This window comes from Scyliorhinus canicula, chromosome 21 (assembly GCF_902713615.1).
Source record: "Scyliorhinus canicula chromosome 21, sScyCan1.1, whole genome shotgun sequence".
Taxonomy (NCBI): domain Eukaryota; kingdom Metazoa; phylum Chordata; class Chondrichthyes; order Carcharhiniformes; family Scyliorhinidae; genus Scyliorhinus; species Scyliorhinus canicula.
This window is the reverse complement of record NC_052166.1, coordinates 58,131,176-58,145,411: the sequence shown is the minus strand read 5'-3', so window position 1 is coordinate 58,145,411 and position 14,236 is coordinate 58,131,176. Positions and strand designations below refer to the sequence as shown.

Genomic DNA, 14,236 nt, shown 5'->3' with positions numbered 1-14,236 from the left:
AAATTGGATGAGACTAAGCCTTGCACATGAGGAGGAGGAGTTGACTCTCTCCAAGGCCTCCGCCCAAGTCCCATCCTCTATCTGCTCCCCGAGTTCCTCCTCCCATTTAGCCTTCAGCTCCTCCACTGACGACTCCTCCACCTCCTGCATTACCTTATAGATGTCAGACACCTTCCCCTCTCCTACCCACACCCCCGAAAGCACTCTGTCCATCGTCCCCTGCGAGGGCAGCAAAGGGAATCCCTCTACCTGCCGCCTAGCAAACGCCTTTACCTGCCGCCTAGCAAACGCCTTTACCTGCAGGTATCTGAACATGTTCCCCTGGGGAAGGCCAAATTTATCTTCCAGTTCCCCCAGGCCCGCAAACCTCCCGCCAATAAACAGGTCCCTCAATTTGCTGATGCCCGCCCTTTGCCATCCCCTGAATCCCCCATCCGTGTTCCCCGGGATGAACCGATGGTTGCCACCCAGTGGAGCCTCCATCAAGCCCCCTGTTTCCCCCCGATGCCGTCTCCACTGTCCCCAGATTCTTAGGGTCGCCGCCACCACCACCGGGCTCGTGGTAACCCTCTTGGGGGAGAGCGGCAACGGTGCCGTTACCATGGCACCCAGGCTTGTACCTCTACATGACGCCATCTCCATTCTTTTCCACGCCGCCCCTCCCCCCTCCATCACCCATTTACGCACCATTGACACATTGGCTGCCCAATAGTACCCCAGAAGGTTGGGCAGCGCCAGCCCGCCTCTATCCCTTCCTCGCTCCAGGAATACCCTCCTCACTCTCGGAGTCCCATGTGCCCACACAAAGCTCAGAATACTGCCGGTCACTCTCCTAAAGAAGGCCCTGGGGATAAATATGGGCAGGCACTGAAAAAGGAACAAGAACCTCGGAAGCACTGTCATTTTGACGGACTGCACCCTCCCCGCCAACGACAATGGCAGCATGTCCCACCTCCTGAACTCCTCCTCCATCTGATCTACCAGTCTGGTAAAGTTATGCTTGTGGAGAGTCCCCCAGTCCCTGGCCACTTGCACCCCCAGGTACCTAAAGCTCTCCCCTGCCCGCCGAAGCGGGAGCCTACCAATTCCTTCCTCCCGGTCTCCAGGGTGCACCACAAACACCTCTCTCTTGCCTAAGTTTAATTTATAACCTGAGAAGGTCCCAAACTCGGCTAGTAACTCCATCACTCCCGGCATCCCTCCCACCGGGTCCGCCACATACAGTAACAGGTCGTCGGCATACAACGACACCCTATGTTCCTCTCCACCTCGCACCAAGCCTCTCCACCTCTCTGAATCTCTCAATGCCATCGCCAGCGGCTCGATTGCCAGTGCAAACAACAAGGGGGACAAGGGGCAACCCTGCCTGGTCCCTCGGTAAAGCCGGAAGTACTCCGACCTCCTCCTATTCGTAGCCACGCACGCCATCGGGGCCTCATATAACAGCCTTACCCATCTAATGAACCCTTCACCAAATCCAAACCTCCCCAACACCTCCCATAGGTACCCCCACTCCATTCTATCGAAGGCCTTCTCCGCATCCAGCGCCACCACTATCTCTGCCTCCCCCTCAATCGCTGGCATCATAATGACATTCAGCAATCTCCGCACATTCGTGTTCAGCTGCCTTCCCTTCACAAAACCTGTCTGGTCCTCATGCACAACCCCTGGCACACAGTCCTCTATCCTGGTGGCCAGGATTTTTGCCAGCACCTTAGCATCCACGTTGAGGAGAGATATGGGCCTGTATGACCCACACTGCTGGGTGTCCTTGTCCTTCTTTAAAATTAACGAGATCAGCGCCCGTGACACCGTCGGGGGCAAAGTACCCCCTTCCCACGCTTCGTTGAGTGTCCGCACCAGCAAGGGGCCCACTAGGTCCACAAACTTTTTATAAAATTCCACCGGGAACCCATCCGGCCCCGGTGCCTTCCCTGACTGCATCTGCCCGATCCCCTTAACTAGCTCCTCCAGCTCAATCAGCGCACCCAGCCCCTCCACCTTCTCCTCCTGCACCTTCGGGAAAGAAAGCCTGTCAAGGAACCTCTCCATTCCCCTCCTCTCCCCCGTTGGCTCCGACTGGTACAGTTCCCCGTAAAAGTCCTTGAAGACCTCATTCACCTCTACCCCCTTCCGCACCACATTCCCACTCTTGTCTCTCACTCCAGCAATCTCCTTAGCCGCATCCCGCTTACGGAGCTGATGAGCCAGCATCCTACTCGCCTTTTCACCATGTTCGTACACTGCCCCTTGTGCCTTCCTCCACTGTGCCTCAGCCTTTCTAGTGGTCAGCAAATCAAATTTAGCCTGCAGGCTGCGCCTCTCCCCCAACAGTCCCTCCTCTGGTGCCTCTGCATACCTCCTGTCCACCTCCAGCATCTTTCCCACCAGTCTATCCCTCTCACTCCTCTCGCTCCTCTCCCTGTGTGCCCGGATGGATATCAGCTCCCCACGAATTACTGCCTTCAGGGCTTCCCAGACCATCCCCACCTGAACCTCCCCCGTATCATTCACCTCAAGGTACCCCTCAATACTTGCCCGGACCCTCCTACACACCTCCTCCTCCGCCAACAACCCCACATCCAACCGCCACAACGAACGTTGGTCTCGCACCTCCCCCATTTCCAACTCTATCCAATGCGGAGCGTGGTCAGAGATTGCAGTGGCCGAATACTCGGCCTCCTCCACTCTCGGAATCAGTCCCCTACTCACCACGAAGAAATCTATCCGAGAGTAGACCCTATGTACGTGGGAGAAGAAAGAGTACTCACGTGCCCTCGGCCTCACAAACCTCCATGGATCCACTCCACCCATCTGATCCATAAACCCTCTCAGTACCTTGGCCGCCGCCGGCCTCCTACCCGTCCTAGAGCTGGACCGATCCAGTGAAGGATCCAACACCGTATTAAAGTCCCCCCCATGATCAGACCTCCCGCCTCCAGATCCGGGATCCGTCCCAACATACGCCTCATAAAGCCCGCATCGTCCCAATTTGGGGCATACACACTAGCCAGTACCACCTTCTCTCCTTGTAGCCTGCCCCTAACCATCACATACCTACCCCCCTTATCCGCCACCACCTCCGATGCCTCAAACAACACATTTTTCCCCACCAGAATCGCCACTCCCCGGTTCCTCACATCCAACCCCGAGTGGAAAACCTGCCCCACCCATCCCTTCCTCAGGCGGACCTGGTCCGCCACCCTCAGGTGGGTCTCCTGAAGCATTGCCACATCCGCCTTTAGCCCCTTCAGGTGAGCCAGTACCCTTGACCGCTTCACCGGCCCATTCAACCCTCTCACATTCCAGGTGACCAACCGGATCAGAGGGCGTCCCGCCCCCCTCCCCCGTCGGCTAGCCATAGCCCGTCGACTGCCCGCCCCAGGCCAGCGTCCCCTGCTCGACCCCGTCCCCATAGCGACAACCCCTCACCTCTGTCCCCCCAGCCCCCACCAGCTCCTTCTTGACCCTACCAGCAGCAACCCGGTATTCCCCTTTCCCCCCCCTCCCTTCCCCCCCCAGGCTAGGAACCCTTCCAGCCGCGAACCGTCCTCCATTGTACTTCCGTGGGTCAGCTAACTTCTGCTCCCAAATATCAGCCCCCCTCCATACCCCCACTCCGACATAGAATACAACATACCCCCCCGACCCTCCCTGCAAGATACACAGCCCAAACAATGCCCCAAGCACAAAAACAAAACATAGCAGAACAACCCCCCCGTAAATAACCATATCAAAATTGCAAAAGTGCTAAAACAAGAAGAAAAAAACAGAAGAAAAAGAGAACACAGCAACAGCCGAATCCAGCACTAATATCTTACAGCCGACCTCGCAACCCCCAACCCCTAGTTCAAGTCCAGTTTCTCCGTCCGCACGAAGGCCCACGCCTCCTCCGGGGAATCGAAATAATGGTCCCGGTCCGAATAAGTTACCCACAGGCGCGCGGGCGGCAACATTCCGAACTTTATCTTTTTTCTATAAAGCACCTCTTTCGTCCGATTAAATCCGGACCGCCGCTTAGCCACCTCCGCACTCCAGTCCTGGTAGATCCGCACTACCCCATTCTCCCAATTGCTGCTCTTCACCTTCTTGGCCCAGCGCAGCACGCAGTCCCGATCACTGAACCGGTGGAACCTCACCAGCACCGCACGCGGGGGTTCATTCTCCTTAGGCCTCCTGGCCAGTACTCTGTGTGCTCCCTCCAGCTCCAGGGGCAGATGGAGAGACCCGGCCCCCACTAGCGAACCCAGCATTACAGCCACATAGGCTGTCAGGTCCGATCCCTCCAGCCCCTCCGCAAGGCCCAAGATCCGCAGGTTTTTCCGCCTCATGCGGTGATCCAGCTCCTCGAAGCGTTCCTGCCACTTCTTGTGGAGTGCTTCGTGCCCCTCCACCTTACTCCCGAGGACCAAGGCCTCCTCCTCTCGTTCAATGGCCTGCGTCTGCAACTTCTTGATGGCAGGACCCTGGGTGGACTGAATCTCTGACAGCCTTCTGTTTGTGTCCTGCAGAGAGCTCAGTATTTCATCCTTGAATTCTTTAAAGCAGCGCAGGAGATCAGTTTGTTGTTTCTGGGCCCAGAGTCTCCACTCCCCTGGAGCTTTGTCGGTGGCCATCTTGGATCCCTTCCCCCGTTTTTTCTGAGGAGCTGCTGCTGTTTTTTCCACCTTTCCACTCCGAGTTCGAGTCATGGACTGCAGGGAAAGTCGTTCAGCACACCTTCCCCCACCGGGAGACGTCGAAAAATTTCCGTTTTGGGCTCTCAAAAGAGCCGAAAAATCTCTTTAAAACGGGAGCTCCCACATGTGTGGCTTATTGCTGCATAACTGCCACCGGAAGTCGACCGTGGATATCTAAGGAAATAAGGGAGAGTATCAAATTGAAGGAAAAAGCATACAAAGTGGCAAAGATTGCTGGGAGACTAGAGGACTGGGAAATCTTTAGGGGGCAATAGAAAGCTACTAAAAAAGCTATAAAGAAGAGTAAGATAAAGTATGAGAGTAAACTTGCTCAGAATATAAAAACAGACAGTAAAAGTTTTTACAAATATATAAAACAAAAAAGAGTGGCTAAGGTAAATATTAATCCTTTAGAGGATGAGAAGGGAGTTTTAATAATGGGAGATGAGGAAATGGCTGAGAAACTGAACAGGTTTTTTGTGTCAGTCTTCACAGTGGAAGACACAAATAACATGCCAGTGACTGATAAAAATGAGGCTATGACAGGTGAGGACCTTGAGAGGATTGTTATCACTAAGGAGGTAGTGATGGGCAAGCTAATGGGGCTAAAGGTAGACAAGTCTCCTGGCCCTGATGGAATGCACCCCAGAGTGCTAAAAGAGATGGCTAGGGAAATTGCAGATGCACTAGTGATGATTTACCAAAATTCACTAGACTCTGGGGTGGTCCCGGTGGATTGAAAATTAGCAAACGTGACACCACTGTTTAAAAAAGGAGGTAGGCAGAGAGCAGGAAATTATATGCCAGAGAGCTTAACTTCGGTAGTAGGAAGGATGCTGGAATCTATCATCAAGGAAGAAATAGCGAGGCATCTGGATAGAAATTGTCCCATTGGGCAGACGCAGCATGGGTTCATAAAGGGAAGGTCGTGCCTAACTAATTTAGTGGAATTTAAAAAAAAATAAAAAAAATTTATTCAAATTTTCACATTTTCACAAAAAAGAAAATAGTAACAGAAAATTTGAAGAACAAAAAGAACAAAGCCCCCCCCCCCCCCTCCGTATATACAAAAGAGAAACAATAAATAAACGCCCGTCGTTGGCCAAGATTCAACCCAAAACAAAAACAAAGAACCCCCCCCCCCGGGTTGCTGCTGCTGCTGACCTTCTGATTTTACCGTTCTGCCAGGAGATCTAGGAGTGGTTGCCATCTCCTGAAAAACCCCTGCACTGACCCCCTTAGGGCAAATTTCACCCTCTCCAATTTAATAAACCCCGCCATATCGTTGACCCAGGCCTCCACGTTTGGGGCCTCGCATCCTTCCACTGAAGAAGAATCCTCCGCCGGGCTACTAGGGACGCAAAGGCCAGAACACCGGCCTCTTTCGCCTCCTGTACTCCCGGCTCCACTGCAACCCCAAATATTGCGAGTCCCCAGCCTGGATTGACCCTGGATCCTACCACCCTCAATACCATCCTTGCTACGCCCAGAGGGCTGTAGAGGCTGAGATAGACAGATATTTAATCAGTAAGGGAATCCAGAGTTATGGGGATAAGGCATGGACGTGGAGTTGAGGATTATCATATCTGATCTGTCATGATCTTATTGAATGGTGGAGCAGACTCAATTAGCTGAATGGCTACTTCCGCTCCTATGTCTTATGGTCTGTTTCAATCCCTACACTACTGCCTTTGTGTTATCGTACTGCTCGTCTAACATTAATGTTGGATCACTTACAATTTCCTTCCGCTAAACGATCTGCTAATCTTTGCTTTCCAGCCCCCACCAAACAATCTCCACTGCCACAGATTCTGTCCACCCTGCTGACTACTTCAGAACCTCAACTTTATGTGGAAATTCTTGATCTTATTACCTCTTCGTTACAAAGGCAACCTGTTTCCACCTCTGTAGCATTGCCACAACCTCACCTCATTTGTTGCTCAGACCCTTACCCAGCTGCCGTTGCTATTTCCAGACTCAACTATTCCAGTGCTTTTCTGGCAAGATTCCCATCCTTCACTCACGAAAAACTTTAGCTCATCCAAAACTTTGTTGCCCATATCTTTCCTTGCACAACCTTCCACTTGTCTCTGACCTCAATGATTTACACTGGTTCCCAGTCTCCCAGTGTTTCAAATTCTTACTCATGGTCTCACTCCTTGTTAGCTCCTCTAGCCATACAAATCCTCTGTTTCACTGACGCTTCTGTCTTGACTTTTCACCTTCCCACCATTAGTAAGGATGTGTTCAGTCACTTAGACTCTTGTGGAATTCTGCCTACTCATCTACCTTCCTTTTGGACCCTTCTTAAAACCTAGCTTTTTGATCAAGTTTTTATATAAGGGGCAATTTAGCATGGCCAATCCACCTAACCTGCACATCTTTGGACTGTGGGAGGAAACCGGAGCAACTGGAGGAAACCCACGCAGACACGGGAAGAAAGTGCAAACTGCACACAGACAGTCATCCGAGGCCGCAATTGAACCCAGGTCCCTGGATCTGTAAGGCAGCAGTGTGAACCACTGTGCCACCGTGCCGCCCATTGATCAAGTTTTTACTTAACCCATTAATATCTACATCTCTGGCTCAGTAACCCTTTTTTTCTTATACCTTTGTGAAACACCCCTGTTTTTTTCTCTCTTCTAAAGGCACTGTATATATTTTTTTATTCTCAGCAGGTGGGATGTGGGTGGCTGAGGGCATGATTGCTTATTATCGGGTTGGGGAGGCAGTGGGATAAGCTAGATGCACATGAAGCGAGAGTCAGATGAACAAGAACAAGCCTTGAAATTAAAGGCCAGTCCACTTTACTTTAGTTATTGGTTAACTTCTGTAATCTAGAATGGCATCACTGATTGCTTGGGAGGAATTTGAGCTAATCAGTGCCAGTCAGCATGGATTTCTAAAGAACAGATGATGGTACTTTGCCAACCTAAAAGTGTTATTTCAAAGAAATTAGTCGATAAGTAAGTGATTATTAGAAATGGCATTTTATTATTGAGAATTAGTGGAAAATTAATATTTTCCCATTTGTTTTGTTTTGAAGTTCACTCTTTTTTGTATGTGTTTGGAATAAGCAAGATAGATTTTAAAAAGAAAATAGTGTAAGAAGAGTTTAAAGAAAAATTCTGAACGGGGATAAAAAATATGCGGGAGTAGAGCCTACTATTGGACATAGGTAGAAAGAGAATAATTTGTGGCCACGTACTTGTGGTTATTAGAAAGATACTAAGGATGTGTGTATCATTAACAAGGTGGCATTTTTACCAGTTTGATACAATTACATGGCTTTTCATTTCTGAAGGCTGTTAAGAATCAACCTTATTAAAGTCACCGATTAGCTAACACCGATTGGCTAAATGTTTGTGAATTGATTTCAAAGTCTCAAACTATTGTGGTGGAATTAGAATTTGCATTTTCTCAATTTATTAACCTAGAAACATAACCACTACTTGGAGATTGAAGCTGTTGAATTCTCTACCCTCCAGTTTTTAACAAATTTCTGGAGACTTGCAGTGAGAGACTTTATCTTAAATGTGTTTTGGGCAACAATCCAGCTAACCCAACTAATATTACAGCTGCCTTTTTCTGGAGTACCTTAATCACTTGAGCTCATGGAAAATTTAAAAAATCAGCTGTTTAACATGCAAAGGAGTTGATTATGTCACACTGCCTGGTCTCTGCTTTTTAAGGTAGTTCCTGTGCAGAATGATAGTTTACAGCAGTGTTTTTCAAACCTTTTTGCCCGGGACCCATTTCTACCAAACTTCGCGACCCATGCCGGCCGAACTTCGCGACCTCCATTTTCTCTTACCTTTAATGCGAGAAGTGAGCCTGGGCTTATATTCTATAGTCTAGAGTAATGAATAATGAGAAATGACCTAATTGAAACAGGTATTATTCTCTCAGGACTCTACAGAGCAGATGTAGAATGTAAGTTTTCCTCAGATGGGTGGTCTACGGCCTGGGGATATAGTCTGCAAATTACAATGCAACGATTTTAGACATAGATGAGGAGGAATTACTTCACTCAAAGTATTGTGAATCTTTTTAATCTCTAAAATTCACTTCAAAGAGAGTTCTGCAGGCTCAGCCATTGAGCATATCCAAGACGGAGGGAGGATGACTGAATTTAATTTTTAAAAAATATCCTCTTGATTTTTGCCGCGCTGATGTCAGGCGGAGGCGGTATTTCTCTCTGGGCTCCAGGCATGTGCACTGATGAGCGGGCACGCATGCGCAGTGCGCCAGCATTTTTAAAGCCGGTCATGGCTGTTATTTGTAAAGCCGTTTGCAACCGCCATTTTGAAAAGCCTGCTGCTGCGGCCATTGCCCTGAATTTCCGCGATCGGGAACGCCGTGATGGATGGCTTTGCAACCTCCCAACATCCGCCTATGACCCACCTGTGAGTCGCGACCCCCACTTTGAAAATGCCTGGTTTACAGAAACAGCTCCAAACCTGGAAAAAATAACCTACTGTTGCGTGTAATGGGACCAAGTTGATTAAAAGAGCTGAACTATTCTTGCTCATGTGTCACCATTCTATGTACATAATTGCTTTAGTTGGGAATGTGCACCGGTTTGATATTTCCATTTTCTAGAGCGGTCATCATTAACCGTGGTCTGAAAAACTTCAGTGGTGCATGCTGATTAATGGTTTTCTACTGTAGACCTATGCCAATGCAAAAACTGGTTACATTCTTCAAACTTATTTTAGTTGGGATACTTTGTTCTAAGAGTGTAAGGTAGATTTGAACTGAGATGTTAAGAGTCAAAGGATATTTTGAACCTAAAGGGCAACTATGTGGATGTGAGAGGTGAGCTAGATGAAGTAAACTGGGATACCAAGTTAGGGGATAGGATCAATTGTAGTGGCAGACATTTAAGGAGATATTTAAGAATACTCAGAATAAGTCTTTTCCAGCTATAAAGTAAAATTCTAAGGGGATGAGCTACTATTTATCGTTAACTAAACAAGTTAAGGAAGTGTCAAACTTAAGGAAAAAGCTTACAACTATGCAAAGGTGAGTGGCAATTCAGATGATTGGTCAGAATTTTAATTTAATAATCTTTATTGTTACAAATAGGCTGACATTAATACTGCAATGAAGTTACTGTGAAAAAGCCCCTCAGCGCCATATTCCGGCGCCTGTTCGGGTACATTGAGGAAGAATTCAGAATGTTCAATTCACCTAACTAAAGAAAGGCAGAGAATGATTAAAATGTTGATCAGGAGAAATAAATGAGAGCATGAAAGGAAGCTGGCTATAAATGTAAAAACAGTTAGCAAGGGTTTCTACAAGTGTTTAAAAAAAGTGTTGGTCCTTGAGAGTGATAATGGGGAGTTAATAGTAGATCATAAGGAAATGGCAGATTAAATTAACAAATATTTTGCTTCTGTCCTCGCAATAGATGATACAAATAACATTCCAGTAATAGCTGTAAATCAGGTGATGGAAAGGAGAGAGGAACTTGGTGATATTACAATCACTAGAGAAGCAACGCTGAGGAAACTAATGGAGCTGCGGTCTGACAAGCCTCAGGGTCCTGATGGACTTCATCCTAAGGTCTTAAAAAAGGTGGCTAATGAAATGATATTAATTTGGTATTAAGTTTCCAAAATTCACTGGATTCTGGAGAGGTTGCATTAGACTAGAAGGAAGCAAATATATCCTGCTATGCAAGAGGAGAGGGAAGCAGTAAAAAGGAAACTATACACCAGTTAGCCTGATATTTGTTTTGGGAAAGTTATTAGAATCGATCATTAAGGAGGCTATAGCTGGGAACTTAAAAAACTCAATGTAATCGGGAAGATGAAAGGAAAATCATGTTTAAGCATGTTATTGGAGTTCTTTGAAGGAGTAATATGCACTGCGGATCGAACAAAGAACAATACAGCATAGGAACAGGCTCTTCGGCCCTCCAAGCCTGCGCCAATCTCGTGTCCTATCTAGATCTATCTAGACCAACCTTCTATACCTCGTTTGTAGACGGAACTGCACATGGAATTCTAGAATGCACTTAACAAGGTGTCATATAAAAGGTTAATTTGCAGAGTAGAAGCTCGTGGTGGGGGGGTATTAGCATGGATAGACAATTCGTTGCCTGGCTGACGACAGAAAACAGAGTCTCCTCCAAGTCAACCAATATCTTGACTTGGAACTATATCGCCTTCCTTCACTGTTGCTGGGTCAGAGACCTGGAACTTCCTTCCTGACATCTCTGTGGGTGCACCTACACCAAAGGGATTGCAGCGTTTCAAGAAAGCAACTCACCACCACCTTCTCGAGGGCAATTGGGATGGATAATAAATGCTGGCCTCACCCATATTCCTTGAATGAATTTTTAAAAATGTATAAATGGTTAATTTACTGATTGACAGGAGGTGATAAGTGGAGTCTCGCGAGGTCTCTGCTGGGGCCTCAGCTTTTTGCAATTTATAACAATGACTTGGACAAGAGCAATGAAGGCATGGATGCTAAATTTTATACATGACACAAAGATAGGTAGTAAAGTATAATGTGAAGAAGATGTAAGGTTGCAGATGGATATTGATTGGTTGATGAGCGGGCAAAATCTGGGAGATGGTGTATAATGTGAGAAAATATGAAGATGTTCACTTTGGCAGAAATAATGAAAAGCAGAACATTACTTAAATAGAGAACAATGCAGAATTCCAAGGTACTAATGGATCTAGGTTTTCTAGTACATGAGTCAGAAAAAGTTAGTGTGCAGCTACAGCAAGTAATTAAGAAGACTAATGAAATGCTATCTTTTTATTATGTGAGGAATTTAAAATAAAAATAAGGATGGTGTGCATCAGCTATGCAAGGCCAGATACCTAATACAAGGGCCCACCATTGGCCAGTGGCGGATCTTCTGGTCCCACTATTGTGAACTGGGTTTCCCATTGAATGCACCCCTCGCTGCCATGAAACCTGTGACAGGAGTGTGCTTATGGTGAGACCGTAAGATCCTGCCGGTGTGAACGGCTGGAAAATTCTTGCCACATATTGCAGTTTTGGTCTCCTTGTTTACGGAAGGATATAAATGTGGTGGAGGAAGTTCGGAGGAGGTTTACTACATTGGTGCCTGGAATGAGCGGGTTATCTTGTGAGGATAGGTTGGACGGACCTAACTTGTTTCCACTCTTTTTGAAGAGTGAGGGGTGACTTGATTGAAGCATGTACGATTAGATAACCCATCAATCTTTTTTCCTCAAGGCAGTGCAAGGCATGTTCATGTGGCTTGTCCTTGGAACAGAATCCTTTAAGCTGCAGTATCATTTGTGTGAGCGTTTATTTTTACTCCTCCAGTGCATTCTACCTGAGGCCTGGTGATAAGAACTGAACATAGTACCCCAGGTGGAGACTGGCCAAGGGTGAATTGCCTGAGAAGATACATTGAAAGTAAAACTGGTGTATATTTCCTGTTATTAATGTCCTCTTTATACACGCTATATATACTTAACTTTTTATATGATACACTTCAGTAAATTATATGAAGAAACAAAAGATTCTCCAGGAGTAGACAATACTATTATCAAATAATACCTGCAGGCTTTAATTGTCATCTTGATCAACTAGTATTTATTCAATATAATTTAGCTTTTACACTTAATTGGACATGTTCTTGCATCCCAGTAGAATAATGCATTCTGATTTACATGATGTAATTTTCTTGTCTGTATATTTATTTATTTTTTTAATTTTAGATTATCCAATTATTTTTTCCAATTAAGGGGCAATTTAGCGTGGCCAATCCACCTACTCTGCACATTTTTGGGTTGTGGGGGCGAAACCCACGCAGACATGGGGAGAATGTGCAAACTCCACACAGATCTTGTCTGTATATAACGGCATATTCTCTAATTAATGTGAGCAGTGCTGTAAAGGTTTGCTATTTCATGTAAATAAGTATAAATTATGATTTTATGTAAACTGTGAACACATTCATTGCTTTTCTGCTTCAGTAGGATTCAATGGGTAGCAATCAGAAGCATGAATCATCTCTCCTTCAACTAAGGGAGCTGAAATCAATTAAAGTGCTCCAATTGTTAATCTCTGTGAGATTAGCTAATTTGCGTAATCTGGCCATTGAACCTCATGGCAGATCCAGTTTTTAAAAAAAATTGGTACCAAACCACATAGTAAATTTTATGATCAAAAAATTATGACTTTCATTGTACTTTAGGATATTTTAAGCACCTCCTTGATACAACATGGATAAGTGATTGCGAGAACTTGGCAAAGACTTTGCATGTTTCGAATTAAATAATTGTATTGAATTTGGAGAAATATCATTTTACTTCAGAGTCTTGAATATTTTTCAGAATCATAGATGTCATGACACTCTGGGCTAGTGTGCAGTCAATTCCAGCCCCATTTGACCATGAGTCACAACACCATTGAAATAAGATTTTATTTAAAATACCGTGATCCTAAATATCCAAGATTCTTGGTTGATCCCAATAAACTGCAGTTACTAAGTTTATAAATTTAACACCAGCAACCTTTTTTTATGTGCAAAATTATAATAAATGGGCAGAAAATGTAACTGACTATCTAATACCCCTTTCCCGAACCTCAGACAAACAACACAAAGGGAAAAGGGAAAGAAAATATTAATAAAAATGAAAGGGATAAAGATCTTTGATGCAGTGGGTGATTTCTAGTTAGCATTTTTCTGGAGTTCTGTTTTTGTTTTGATACTTCTTCCTTCAAGGCTTGAAATGGTTTTCTCTAGCAAGGTTGTCTACCTTCTCTGCAGACTCTACATCATTCCAAGTTCACAGCAACGGATGTACCGGGCACTCACTCTCAGAACAATAAAATAGTTCTTTCACTTCAGTAAGCGGGCGAGAGAGGTTGTTCCTTTCAATTACAAGATCCAAACACTGCTGCCTAGGACTCGCTGAAAGCATCACGCAGGAATTAATCACTGATCGTTGTCAGGCAGAACACTGCCCTGGCCACACCGGTTGCCAGTTAACCAATCGAACTGACTTCCTCCAAACCTGGTTCTTTCGATCCATTCGGTGCCAAGGAATCTGGTGTCTCCTCTCAAAAAACAAAACCTGGGAACAGTGTTACATACATGGATACGTTGAAGATAGGAGCAGGAGGCGGCCTTTTGGCCCTTGGGGCCTGCTGCGCCATTTATCAAAATCATGGCTGATCATCCAATTCAATAGCCTAATCCTGCTTTCTCCCCATAGCCTTTGATCCCATTCGCCCCAAGTGCTATATCTAGTCACCTCTTGAATATATTCAATGTTTTAGCATCAACTGCTTCCTGCGGTAAGAATTCCACGGGCTCACCACTCTTTGGGTGAAGAAATGTCTCCTCATCTCTGTCTGAAATAGTTTACCCTGAATCCTCAGACTGTGACCCATGGTTCTGACAAGCAGACTTGAGTGTTTTGTGTAAAGGCACGTTCCAATTGTGGGTCCACGGACCAAAACAAAATGACATAAAAGAAAAGGAGACAAGGGGAATAAGCAGTAAGGACTCTTACAAAGGTGACACTTTAAGATTACAAGTAATTGTTTTTGAT

The 14,236-nt window shown here is 46.0% G+C and overlaps 1 protein-coding gene across 1 annotated transcript in view; it reads left to right on the top strand.

The window, feature by feature from the left end:
- The window catches only part of LOC119955494 (formin-binding protein 1), a 280,892-nt gene that overhangs the window by 11,632 nt on the left and 255,024 nt on the right, over window positions 1–14,236 (top strand). The window lies entirely within an intron of this gene.